Genomic DNA, 13,491 nt, shown 5'->3' on the forward strand with positions numbered 1-13,491 from the left:
GGAGCATCAGTCCAAAAGTTGAGAAATGTCATGTTCATCCACATGCACATTTTTGCGTTCAGAAAGGCATCAGAGAGATTGTGTATAAATGAATAATAACTCCCCAATGACTTTATCAGAACTAATCCAGTACATCCTGAAACAACCTAAACCCGCTTGCCTGTCCCTTACCAAGTATGAAAGGTCTCACTGTCCTCTTGCCATTTCCAGCTCTTTCTAAAGACTTGTCTCATGTTATCATTTCCTTAATAAAACATCTTCCCTTTTGCTGCTGGAAAAATTAGCAAAGTTAACATAAAGTATGAGAGCAATATTATAAACACAGTTTGCATTTATGGCACGAAGGTGACCTTCTTCTCTCTTAGTTCATGGCACAGTACATTCAGAATTCAGTTTATCCAGTTGCATATCTGTGCATGGCTAGCAACAATTTTAAAATGTAAGATAGCAAGATTCTTACTAAAACAGTAATAAACAGACTTTGTAACTCTAGTACCAAATAAAAACAAAGACCCATAAGCAAAGAAACCACGTTTTGACCTTCAGTGACATTTTCACACTATGCATAGTCCAAAAAATTCTCTGCATCATAAATATACATGTTTGACAGATGTTAATTAAAATAATGGTGTAACAGTTTACCAAACTAATTAACTATCTCTATACATTCTACAAGGGTAGAAATGCTTTACAAAAGTTATTGCAATTAAAAAACATGTACAAGAAGCTACATAAAACCCTTACCAGACTTCGCTCATCTTCTAGGTTCACATTCACAATATTTTGTTTGCATATTTAAAACATCAATTCTGACTCAGAGGAATAAACACAGACCACCTCCAGTAACGGTCAGGAAACAAACCAAATATTCCCAAACTCTTCTGGTGTTCTCACTAACTAAGCCATTATTGATTTATTTGATGGTATTTTCAAAAAGAAGTCATCATGAAAAACACGTAGCATCCAGCCTACAAATAACCTCAGAGTTCATATTACAGGACATTCAGAGTTTGTAAAGGTAACTTAGAAAAGTTATTCAAACCCTCTATGAGAGAAAAAAAGTCTTCAAATGTAAATTTTGTTTTGATTCACTGCAAAAAACCAGGAACCTTCATATCCCCCCCAGTGATCCTTACCAGAGAACCACAGCACTGAACTCATTACAGTGTATTGATCTCCCAAACAAAGGGGCCCTCATCCATTGATTGGCTCCTGCCAAGGTCCATGTGCTTGCAAGGCCACGCATGACACACAGCTGTGGATCACTCCAAAAAGACAAGCAACACAACACATTTTCTTCCCCAAGTGGACCCAGGCACAGCATTGTTTCATGGTATGCAACAGAACTCACACAACCGCCTCTGAGTAGACAGCAGGCAGTCTTCAAAACTAGTTTTCTCAGAGACTTTGTTTGGTTACCCTACAAAAAAATTTAGGTACCACTTTAAAGCTGATAGTCACTTACAGGAACAAATGTTCACAGCTTACTTCTTCAGTCTTTTATCCATGGCCTGCATGATAGATGGGGCTTACAAAATTAAGAATCTCTGTATACTTGTATCAGTTTTTGTGAGGAACACACAACTCAATACTATTAGGAGTCCATAACTTTCCTTTTTATTTTCAATCAGATGAAATATAAAAACCACAGACTGTGAGAAGGTGGCCACCTTAAGCCAGGCTTCATTACTGCACTATGATCTACCCAGCAGATTGGAGTAGCCATGTTCTGCCAGGATCTCCTTGGAAAATTGAGTCCTAAAGCCAGGTGCACCTGTGCTTTAAACAGCACCTCCTTTAAACAGCAAACCCACTGAAGGCTAACAAAAATTTTCCATTTTAGTGACTACTTTGGCTTTTTGGGGTGCACCTGTAAATTACGGAGCGTTTGTTGCAAAAATCTTAAGGAGGAAATAACTTGCAGATCATTTGTAGCTGTAACAACTGACAAAATCAGCTTCTCTGAGGAAAAAATGTTCCATTTTTATAAATAATGACATGTATAATTCTTAAATATTTAATTTGCACACAGACATAATGACAAGATTTTAATTAAGTGAGACCTGACATGGTCAGAAGTGCAGACAGTGACACGCAGGGTAAGAATGAAAGGGATTTCTTTTGCTGTTAATTTGTATTTTAAGTTTCAATGCAATACAGATTTCATTCCAGTTCTGGGAAACACACAGAATCAATTACATGTAGGTAAAAACACCTCGGATACCTGAACTACTAGATGCGCTTTTTGCTCCAAGCTGTTAAAACCCCTGCCCTAACATACTTTAGCTCTGCATAAATATGCTCCAAGAGGTTAGAATTCCACTCTGTTTCATTGCTTTTCTCTTTCAGACAGTTGGGAAAGCACCGCGATATTGACCTTCTGCAGCTACCTTCGCACACAGGAGCACTCCCTGCCTGCATGTGCTGTCCCAGTTTCAAATAATTTCAGCAGTATTTCTGCTCTTATGTAATAAGTACCCTTTCAACAGAGACTCCTTCACAAGAAACCAAATCAACCAAAGCTCTTTTTGCATAACCTACCAAGCAGCTGTAAGTTAGTGGCTACTGGATGCAGGTGACAGTCTGATCTGAACCCGTGACCTCCAAGGGACGTACAGTCCCCCATTACCCATCCCCTGAGAACCAAACTAACCATTTTTTTTTTATAAAAGCACAAACACGCACTGAAGCACTGTAAAGGGAAGACTGTGGGTATTTGAACAGAAGAGTACATACGGAACTGGAAAGCCAAAGACTTTCACTGATGTATTATTTCTATGGTGTAAAATGCATACTAGTTGCTTTACAGAAAACAACACAAGGTTTTTTTGTTTTGGCTTTGTTTGTTTTTTTTTTCCCTTGACGAATTCAGACGATAATCAGCACTGAAAGCTAAATCTATGCAAACATTAATTGAATTTAATGAATGCATAGTGGTAAGAATTTGATTTAGGGAAGTACATTCCAAAGAACTTCTGTCATAAAGATGATCCCAAACAAACATCATGAACAGCTGATGGAAGGAGTATGAGGGGTTGATAAAACCACACAGCTGACCCACAGATACAGTCACATTTCCATTGGTCAATAAACAATATGCTTACAGAGGGTAGTTGGCAAGTTATCAGTGTGTCAATGATTGAGAGATGTTTTACAGATTATAGAATAAAGACATTAAAAGAACCTGAAAACCAAATTTTAAATGTATGATCTTTAATTACCTTTCCCAACAACAGTTCTTATGCACCAGCTTTCTTGTACCATTAGAAAGAAATTCTTTACTTTGTGCGTGGTGGGACACTGGAACAGGTTGCCCAGAGAAGCTGTGGATGCCCCAACCCTGGCAGTGTTCAAGGTCAGGTTGGATGGGGCTTTGAGCAACCTGCTCTAGCGGAGGGTGTCGCTGCCTACAGTAGGGAACTTGAAACTAGGTGATCTTTAAGTTCCTTTCAACCCAAACCATTCTGTGATTCTCCTTTGTGGAAAACTACTTGAGCCAGGCATTAAATTCAAGAACCTGTACCTTATGCCATAGAAAACCTTACAACATAAACACCAAGAGTATTTTATGCATCCAGTTTCTGCCATAAGGCTTGAAATTAAATGGCTACACCATACAGCAATAATTTTAATAATGAACACAAATATGATCGAAATCCACCACAACTTCCACTGACTCAGCTATGTATTAAATCTGTGCACAAGTTGGCAAAACCTGAAAGAAATATAGACAGGGAAAAAACTCATACACACTTAGCATTATGTTACTAATGTTTAAAAGCTACTCACTTGTGGAAAAAAGGAATTTCTTTTTCCTCTTTTCATGTGCTTAAGCCAAAACACTGACCTATTGTAACCAATGAGCCACCATTAATAAAGCTCTATCCTGAAAACAACTAAGAGCTTACCCTTCACCCACACATAATTTCAATATAGGTATGCTAAATGCAGACACCAAAGTCTACTTACATAGATGTTTTGCTTGTATTTGATTGCCAGTTTACTTGTATTTGAATATCAATTTGCAAGCTAATTAGAGAACATTGCTGAGCCCATTACAGAAAAATAGTGCTCCACCATTAACTGCAGTGCTATATCACTAATTCCTTCTAAGACTGGCTTCAAACAACATCTTCATCTCCATTCAAAACAATTAGTGTACATTTATTTCACATTTTAAACTGCAGCGAATCAAATTTTTAAACACTTTAACAGATTGCAGTGCTATTTTGATAGCTTTTATGTTACGAATTTTGCTTTTAGGGACTCCTAACTTTCCTATTTAAGAGAATGTTAAACTGGAACTCACAGAAAGCCTTAAATAATTCCTCCTCTCTACAACCTGAGAATCATATGCCATTAACTTTCAAAACCAAACAAAATCTACTTCTTAAAAGGCAGCACAATGCACAAGAAAGAGCTTGCTCCTGCAGGCAAGCAGACAAGATCATAATTATCTGCCCCTGCTCGCAGGTCTGCCAAACTGCAGCAGACAATAAAAAGGAAGAGGAGAAAAAACCAAAATGGGGCAGTTTCCGAAGCTCTGCAGGCAGCTCAGAGAAGGAGGAGATGCACCCGAGCCATGTTGTGCTGCTCCTCTGCCCAAAGCATCAGAGCCAACGGGCAGGCAGGGGCAGTGAGGTGAGGGATGGCAGCAGCAGGTGGTGGTGGGTGCCCTGGTTCTCCAGGATTATCTGCAGCCAGGCTGGCGGGTTAATGGGATTGCTGGCTAAGAACCGCCAGAACAATTCACTACTATGCCTGGGTAGGGCTGGGATGCAGCAGGCAGCAAGGGATGGGAGGGAACTGATCCTCAGTTGCCCAATCCTGGAATAAATTAAAACAGGAAGAAAGCTCTCAGTTGCACTGCAGGAAGAAAAGAGGAAAGGAAAAAACCCAATCAAAACAAAACCAAAAAAACGAATAGAGAATCCAATACAGTGGAGTTTCATTCTGTTATGACCTCCTTTCTCTCAACACCACTAACAGACCACATTTCTCATTAACTTATCTCCTTTACTGCAACAGGTCCCAGCAAATCAGCAACACAAGCTGACCTAAAGCCCACCAGAAAAAGCAGGAACAATTCTGTGACAGAATATCTTACTGATCTAACTCACTTGTCCTGCAGCTACATCACTGTGATGTATTTATCCCTATAGAAAAGAGAGTTACAATCTTGGCATATCCTCTCCTAGCTTCACTTAAGCCTTGTGTTTTCATAAGCACTTAAAACTGCACATCTAAACACAAGGTGAGAAACAAGGAAAAAAATATTACTGCTACCAAATCACATGTTTTGAGATCACTCAACAGACACTGATGGACTCACAATGCTCAAACTCAGTGATGCCTCCAGAACAGTGGACAAGCTATGATGTGCAGCTATAGGTACTTCTTTAGCCAACCTGATGTCTTGGCTATAGATCAGTATATCTCAAAAAGGCTCTTCCCTGTGCATGTTCTGATCTTGGATGAATACTCAGACAATTAATTTTTTTAGCATTAGTATAAATTGCAAAAAAAGGGAAGATACAGACACTGTGTTCTCATTTTGGTGTCAAAAAGGCCAAGCTGTTTCTCCCAGAAAAGCTTCTCAGCACTAGCTGCTCACCTAATTCACATTGGCGAGCTCCACTGGGTTCTCAGCACTTCCTTTAGGGTGGGTTCAGATGGCCATGACTAAGTCAAATTGGATGTCACGAAGAAATCTGAAAGTACTACAAGATACCTTCTTTTCTATCTTAGGTTGCTTCTGCTCTCTTCTTCCAACTAATTCCAAATTTCTCTGTGCTAGGGTTGTGGAGAACCTGTGCCTTCCTTTCCCCCTTGAACAAGACCAGGGTTCATTCCTCCATTCATTCCACCATCCTTCATAACCTGGATTCTTCTGCTTTCTTCTCCCTAGACTCAGTTCCATTTTCTGCTCCAGAGTTTCACTCCATTTATCCCCTAGCGTTATTTTCCTTGCCCTGTGGAGGACACATCAACCAGCCGGGGCATACAGAAAGGAGTTGAAAACCACCTGTGGCATTAAATTGGAAAGATTTAAAGTGTACCAAAGGCCAGTTGCTCCTTCTACAGCCTAATTAGAAAATAACAACAACTCTAGTAAATTTCATCCAAAAAATCCGACCCCGTTCCTTTGCACTTTCCTTCTCTTCCTCCTTTCTCCTCAGTTCAGCAGGGCTGACTATGATGCCTTGGATGTGTTGTGAAAGCTTGGAAGTGAACTCTTCCAAAAATTATCATTTCCAGCCTAAAAAAATGCCCCCACATTGAGTGTCTCAAGTTCAACCAAAAGCAATGAATCTGCCTCACTGCATTCAACCCAAATCAGAGCAGTTCAAACTGTACTTGGATTTGTTGACTCACATCCAAGTTTTCAACACAGTAGTATTTGAGTTGATGTAGTCTTTAAGTGTTTAAATACTACAGGAATTTATCTGTATTTAGTATGGTAATGTGTTTTACAATAAAGGACGTTTTCCTAAAATATCAGTCCAGTAGGATGCTCTAGTAAATTTGTCTTCCAGATTGTTAGAAAAATGACAAGTCAACAAAAGATGTATTGTGGTCTTAAGCGAGAATTTGAATGCATAATTATACATACCATGTGTCTCACGTTATGCTAACACAGATGGTCTCACCTGAATTTTTGCTCCATGTATTTCATACAGTTATATACCAAAGACACAATTTTTTTTTCTTGCAGCTCTTGCATGCAACAGCAACTTTTCTTCTATCTCTAAATAAATCACCCATACCTAAAGGCACCTTTGCCTGTTGGGGAGGCTTTCTGCCACAGCTTTGCAACAATCATTCCTCCCAGCCTTCCCTAGAGCACTGGTCAGCTTTGAAGAAGGTTCTAACTATAGCAATTCCAGGAGAAATAACGGCCCCTTGGGAATCAAAGCCAGATGGCATAGTTTAAAACTGAACTGAGGCTACACTAAATGGTGTTAGAAAGAGCATAATGCTAGACCCAGTTCCAGAGGGCAGAAACAAACAACTCCTTTGCCATCCTCCATTGAGCCATGCCCAGAGCTTACTCTGGAGCAGCTGACAACTCAGTTCTCATAATTCATATTTCTGCACACAAAAAGGACACTACCTTTGAGACCCTCGCAAGTAACCAGCTGAATATAGGAAAAGGGAATAAGTAGTAAGTAATTCAGTTTATTCCAAGTAAATGCATCATAAATGGAAATTACTATCTGAGCTGGACTAATTCACTAAGAGAGTAATTTACAGATCCCAGAACACTGCAACCATTCCAGATTTCCGTAACTTCTCTGTATTTTTCTCTTTATCAAGATGTAGATATAAAAGCCCACACTAGAAATAAATGCACGGAATAAGGGTAAATCATGTTGCTTCTTTGGAAAAAGCAGACAGAATAGTTCATTCAGGAATTCACTACAAAATATATTTCCACCTCTAATCCAAATATTCCATAAAAAGAAAACATTTTCTTTAGTATACATTTATAGGTTTCTTTTAGAATTTCTTCTTATCTAGAACAAGTGATTAATTCTTTGTACTGGATATACAAATTGATCCACATACTACAATTCCATAATAGCTTTACAGTCCACCAAGGGATAATGTGAGTTATGTTTCTGAAATATTTGTCCTTTGTACATATTCAAAACATCACCACATTTCATTATTTATCCTTGTTCTCTGTTTATATATATGTAATGTTCAATATACAAGCTTGCAATGAGAAGATACCAACATTAGTCAATAGTTTAATACTCAAGAGTAAAATCAGGTATCACATACAAGTCAGACAAAAAGGAAAAAAGGAGTCATCATTCAAATAGGTTTTTTACCACTGTTCATCAAGGTGAACACATGCTATGTGTACTCCAGGATATATTCTATGCTTAAGGAATGAGGAAAAAGGAGTAAGGAAACCATATCTCAAGAAAAGCAGTCTCTTGCTTCAGCAGAAGAAAGCTCTGATTTTCAGGGGAAAAGTACCTAAGAACACATTAAGAGCCTGGTACGTGAACAGACAAGAGGCATCATAAAACAGGTACTGTGCTAGCGTAGTTAAAGTAAACAGAAACAGCTCTTTCAATCCAGGATAGTAAGCTCAAAACTGACACTGCAGAATTTAGGATGCTGTGGGGCATGGAAAGAATACAAACAGGAAAACTGTTAAAGAAAAGAAGAGGAAAAGGATTAGAAAGGCAAGAAACGAAAAGCTGCAATGCAATTGTAACATACAATAAAACAAGGTACAGCATCACCAAGCAACAGCATTAAAATTTACTCTGCTTCACATGGAAGAGGACAAAACTAGATCTACTAAATATTAAGATAACTGAAGGGAAAAAAAACTAAACCACATATTCCCAACACAAGCTTCTGGGGAAAAAAAATCTACTCCCACTAAGGCTTAAAAAAATAACTAAAAGGATGGTGGGTTGTGCGATTATTCTTTTTTTTTTTTTTTTTTTTTTGTAAGGGTGGGCAAGATGAAGAGTATAGGAAAAGAATTTCAGAAAACAATACTTTTGGGAAGAATTGAAACACTTTTTCCCCAGCTTGCCAGCAGCTCATAGAGAGACCCCATCCATCTGAGATTCTTTGGCTGTCTGCCTGGAAGGAACTTGTCAACTTGTCTTTTTGCTTAAGGCAAGGAGACTTCAAACAAAGTGGTTACCATTTTCATTTTTTTCATGGAAAGAAAAAAAAAGGACAATTTTTTTTTTTTTTCACAGGGAAAGACTAGTTTCCCTCTTGGAAAATATGATTCTGCTAAAAGCACTTCCCCTGACTCTACAGTTAATATGCACTGGAATATCAAAGCCCCCAGTGTATGCTGCCATAGTAAGAATACAATTGTATGAGAGCTGTTCACAGAAAAGAACGACATATAAGTCTTAAAAGATGTGCTGCTGTCTTCAGTTTGAATCATTTATTCTTAGCTGATGGTAGACATTTGTAGAATAATAAAACACCACTAGCAATAAAAGAAAGCCAAATGACTTCACCTGGGACAGACAGCATCCATGCAACCCTCTGCTACTACGTCAAGAAGAAATGTTAGTCACTCTTAAATGCCAGGTAATGCCTGAGTGCTGCTCTCCCAGCAACATGTTTCTGGGTTGTTTCAGACCAATTGGCATTTTCAACAGCAAACTACAAAATAAGTCTGTGGGAATGCCAAAATCAAGTTTTGTCACTCAGTTTGAAAGCATCAAAACAAGTATTATTTTCTAAGCATTTCACTGCTAGAAGAGACAGCAGGGACACCATAGCTCTATTTAAACGTACAAGGTCTTTGAGTAAAAAAATCTAAAGGAGTAGGAGTGCAAGTTTACCCCAGATAAATTGGCTAACCCTGTTCATTTCATGAGCACTTGGTACCAGGCTGAAAGAGGAAGGAAGGTGCAAGCGTGCCTCTTTCGGCAAAGCTGACGCCGATGCTTACTCTGGCTCAAACGGCTCATGAAACTGCGGCGTTACTCATCCATAATCACTGCTTATCTCTGTGATCAACACCAAACCATATTTTTTTCTTTATCATTGTGCAACTCAAAGAGATTAGAAATATTTTATAGCTACACAGCGCTCCAAGGATACATTTAGGAATGAATCTGCTTAGCAGAAAACTAAAATCATGCACTTAGTAACAAGACAGACAATGTTAAAGTAATGTCTTTGAAAGATAAGAAACTGCTACAATAAGTTATCAGAGTAAGAATCTCTAAGAAATGATTCACCAAATAACCATTCAAGTAACCTTTCTAGGTGAATGATTTTAGCTGAAATGCATTATTTGTATCTTAAAATATAGAACAGGATATAAAACAAAGATTAGATAAACTGGCTGGACACATCGAACTGCCACAAGTACTTTTTCCTGGATGAACTACAAAAATGCGATAAAACCAGCACAAACAAGGGCATTTAATATATTAAATGGAACTCTCTCTTAACTTAATCTCTCCTTCTCTGAATATCACATCTTATTTATGGCCCTCCAAACAGCAATCACATTTTATTTACAGAAACAAGTCATAAGTACCGTGCCTACAAATTTGGGTTAGATATCTAGTTCTGCTAGGTGATGGCTGCAGAGTTATTTGCCTATTATTATTTTCTTTTTTTAAATGTTGGAACATTTAAGTCCTAAAATAATTCAAAGTATATTAAATTCTAAAAACTCCATGGATTTACTAAGATGGTTTTTAGCAGTGCATGAAGTTTTTTTTACTTCTGTTTCCAAAATTATTACTTCATTTTTTCTCCCTTTACAGAAATTAAGGTAGTAATTCTGAGTTCTTTGGTAAAATTCACCTTAATTTCATTGAAGTGACTGGAATCAAGTGGAACAACATGTAGAACAAAATAAACAAATTCAAAACCACGCCCACAAGACTTAGCTTAAATGTGTATAGTAACCTAAGCATGTTATATCTTAAAGTCAGACTTGCCAGACATTGTGCAAGAGAAGTTGTAAGACATCAGCTTTGAAGTCTCCAAGGCTATGACCAGTGAAGAGTGTTTAAGGGAGCATGGGGCATTGGTGATACTACGCCAGAAGGAGGCAACAGGACACAGCCTATATAGTGTGGGTTACCTCCTACATAGCTCAGTCACAACCTACTAAAGGAGTAGTTTCCAACTTCTTTTGCTGTGACTCCTCAACAAGATGCTTTTCCCCATTTCCTCATCCTGAAACCAAGGACAGCAGGGGCAGCTATCCTGGTCTCTTTTTCTCCCCTCTAGCCACATTAATAAATGTAGGGTTTCTTTTCCCTTCACCAATTTATGTTATTCTGAATATACTGCTCCACTAATTTTTCACATACTGGGACAACTGAACACCTGGATAACAACTGAACGTGTAGTTGCCTCTCATGCACAAAGGGACAAATTAGTAGATGCCATATGAATGTCCTAACCATATGAATGAACACATCTATTATCAAATATATATTTTTTTAAATGCTATGGGAACAAATCCGATCCTCCCTCAAAAACAAGCACCACATGAATACAAGAATAAAGAGAAACCTCTTCAGAAAACATACAGTATCATGTAGTACATGATAGAACCCTGTTGATACTTTTAAAATAAAGATTTCTTACAACAGTACTTTAAAAGCCAGATATCCTATCTTACTGTAAAAGCTGGAACGCAGAGACCAACAAGTCATATGACAGCACTAATTTTATTTAAATTTTGGTGAGACGGAAGCCAAAGCACTTAAGAGAAGCCTGTCCCCCACTGTACTAGACCAAAGCAAATGAACAAGACAGGTAATAAATACGTCATCATTTTCTTGGTCAGTATTTTAAGAAGCAACTTGTCAAGAAAGCATCAAGTTAGGTTCAAATGACCCTGCAGCTGAGAATTCCACAAAGTCTCTGTGGTTCTGGTATCAATGCACAAAACCAAAGAAAATTAAGGTTTTCATCTCTAAATCATTCAGAAACTAGTATAAGCATCTACAAGGATGTCACAAGGTTATACAGGGAGAAAATCAGAAGGGCCAAAGTAGAGGTAGATGCTGATGGAAATGGTGCTAAAATATTTGCTTATGCATTCGACAAGAATCATGGAAGGGAATCCGGCTGCCTCCTGCATGAGCTGCTGTGGGAGAGACACTGGGAGAGGACTGCTCCCAGATTTCAGGTGGTACATCTGAACTCAGGGACAGTGGACAACTGCCTGGACAATCTGCACCTTGTCCCTTGGGGGTGGAAGCCCAAAGCTGAAGAAACCTCTAGGAAACAAAGGGAACAAAGTCTGTATTGGCTGGCAATCCAACAGTTTCCTACAGACCCTCCAGAAGAGCAGTTTCTTATCCTCAGCGTAACAAGATATTACAACGCTAACGGGGACATCCTGGAGAAGAAAAACAACCCCTGCACATACTATGAATGTCACTACCCCCCACACAAAATGACTGAAAAAATGAGTTACACGAGTTCAGTATCTGTGGGCACTGCCAGGTTGCACAGTACTGTGGGCCGCAGTGCCAGCAGGAGGACTGGTCTGCCCACAAGAAACACTGCCAAGAGTGGAACATAATCTGGCTACAACCTAAAAGATAAAAAAAAAAATCTTTCTAAAAATCCATCAGCAACTAAATGAGGTCTAAGGAAAATTTCCATCCTTTACCGAATGTGGGGGGAATTATAGGGACAAAGGATGAGGAAAAGTCTAAGGTACTTAGTGCCTCCTTTGCCTTCATCTAATAGTAGATCAGTTGTTCTCCAGCTATGCAGCCTCCTGAGCTGGGAGACAGGGAGGGGGAGCAGAAAGAAGCCCCAAAATCCAAGGGGAAATGGTCAGGGACCTGGTACACCACTTAGACATACACAAATCTATGGGGCTTGATGGGTTCCATCCAAGGGAACTGAGGGAGCTAGCAAAACTGCTCATCAAGTAACTTTCCATCATTTACAGAAGTCCTGGATAACCGGGGAGGTTCCAGTTGATTGGAGGTGAGCAAGTATGACGCCCATCTACAGGAAGGACTGGAAGGAGGATCTGGGAAACTACAGGCCTGTCAGCCTCGGTGCAGGGGAAGGTCATAGAGCAGATCACCTTGAGTGCTGTCATGTGGCACACAGACGACAACCAGGGAGCCAGGCCCAGTCAGCATGGGTTTAGAAAAGGCAGGTTCTGCTTGCCTGACAAAATCTCCTTCCATGACCCACTTAGTGGATGAGGATAATGTCTACCCTGACTTTAGCAAAGCCTTTGATGCCATTTTCCACAGTATTCTCCTGGAGAAACTGGCTGCTCATAGTTTGGATGGGTGCACTATCTACTGTGTAAAAAAACCTAGCTGGATGACTGAGCCCACAGAGTGGTGGCAAAGGGAGTTACAACCAACTGGCAGCCGATCACTAGTGGTGCTCCCCAGGGCTCAGTGTTGGGGCCAGTCCTGTTCAATATGTTTACTGATGATCTAGATGAGAGGATCAAGCGCACTCTCAGTCAGTTTGCAGATGACACCAAGTTAGTTAGGAGTATTGATCTGCTGGAGAGTAGGAAGGTTCTACAATGGGTCAAGGCCAACCATATGACCTTATTGCTCTCTACAGCTACCTGAAAGGAGGTTGTATTGAAGTGGCAGTTGGTCTCGTCTCGCAGATACAAGCAATAGACATCACCTTCCATCAGGGGAGGTTTAGATCGGATATTAGGAAATTTTTTTCAGCTAAATGGCTGTTAAACATAGGATCAGGCTGCCCAGGGAAGTGGTGGAGTCACAAACCTGGAGGTATTTAAAGGATGTGCAGATGAGGTGGTTAGGGACACAGTGTAATAATAGACTTGGCAGTGTTGTGTTAATGGTTGAACTTGATGATTTTAGAGGTCTTTTCCAACCTAAGTTGGAAAGGCAACAGAGATCAGAATCAGGCACATGATTATCCCCAAGAAGCAAATGTCATGCAACTATAGTTAACTTGCAGCATCATCTGAATCTAGTTTAATAACCAGAAAATAGGCTT

At 39.4% G+C, this 13,491-nt stretch overlaps 1 protein-coding gene and 1 pseudogene across 3 annotated transcripts in view; one reads left to right on the forward strand and one right to left on the reverse strand.

The window, feature by feature from the left end:
* The window catches only part of CDH2 (cadherin 2), a 119,364-nt gene that overhangs the window by 91,456 nt on the left and 14,417 nt on the right, over positions 1-13,491 (reverse strand). The window lies entirely within an intron of this gene.
* On the forward strand, positions 11,360-12,081 carry LOC113944924 (annotated as a pseudogene).

Source organism: Corapipo altera, unplaced genomic scaffold (assembly GCF_003945725.1).
Source record: "Corapipo altera isolate COAL_440 unplaced genomic scaffold, ASM394572v1 49, whole genome shotgun sequence".
Classification (NCBI taxonomy): Eukaryota; Metazoa; Chordata; class Aves; order Passeriformes; family Pipridae; genus Corapipo; species Corapipo altera.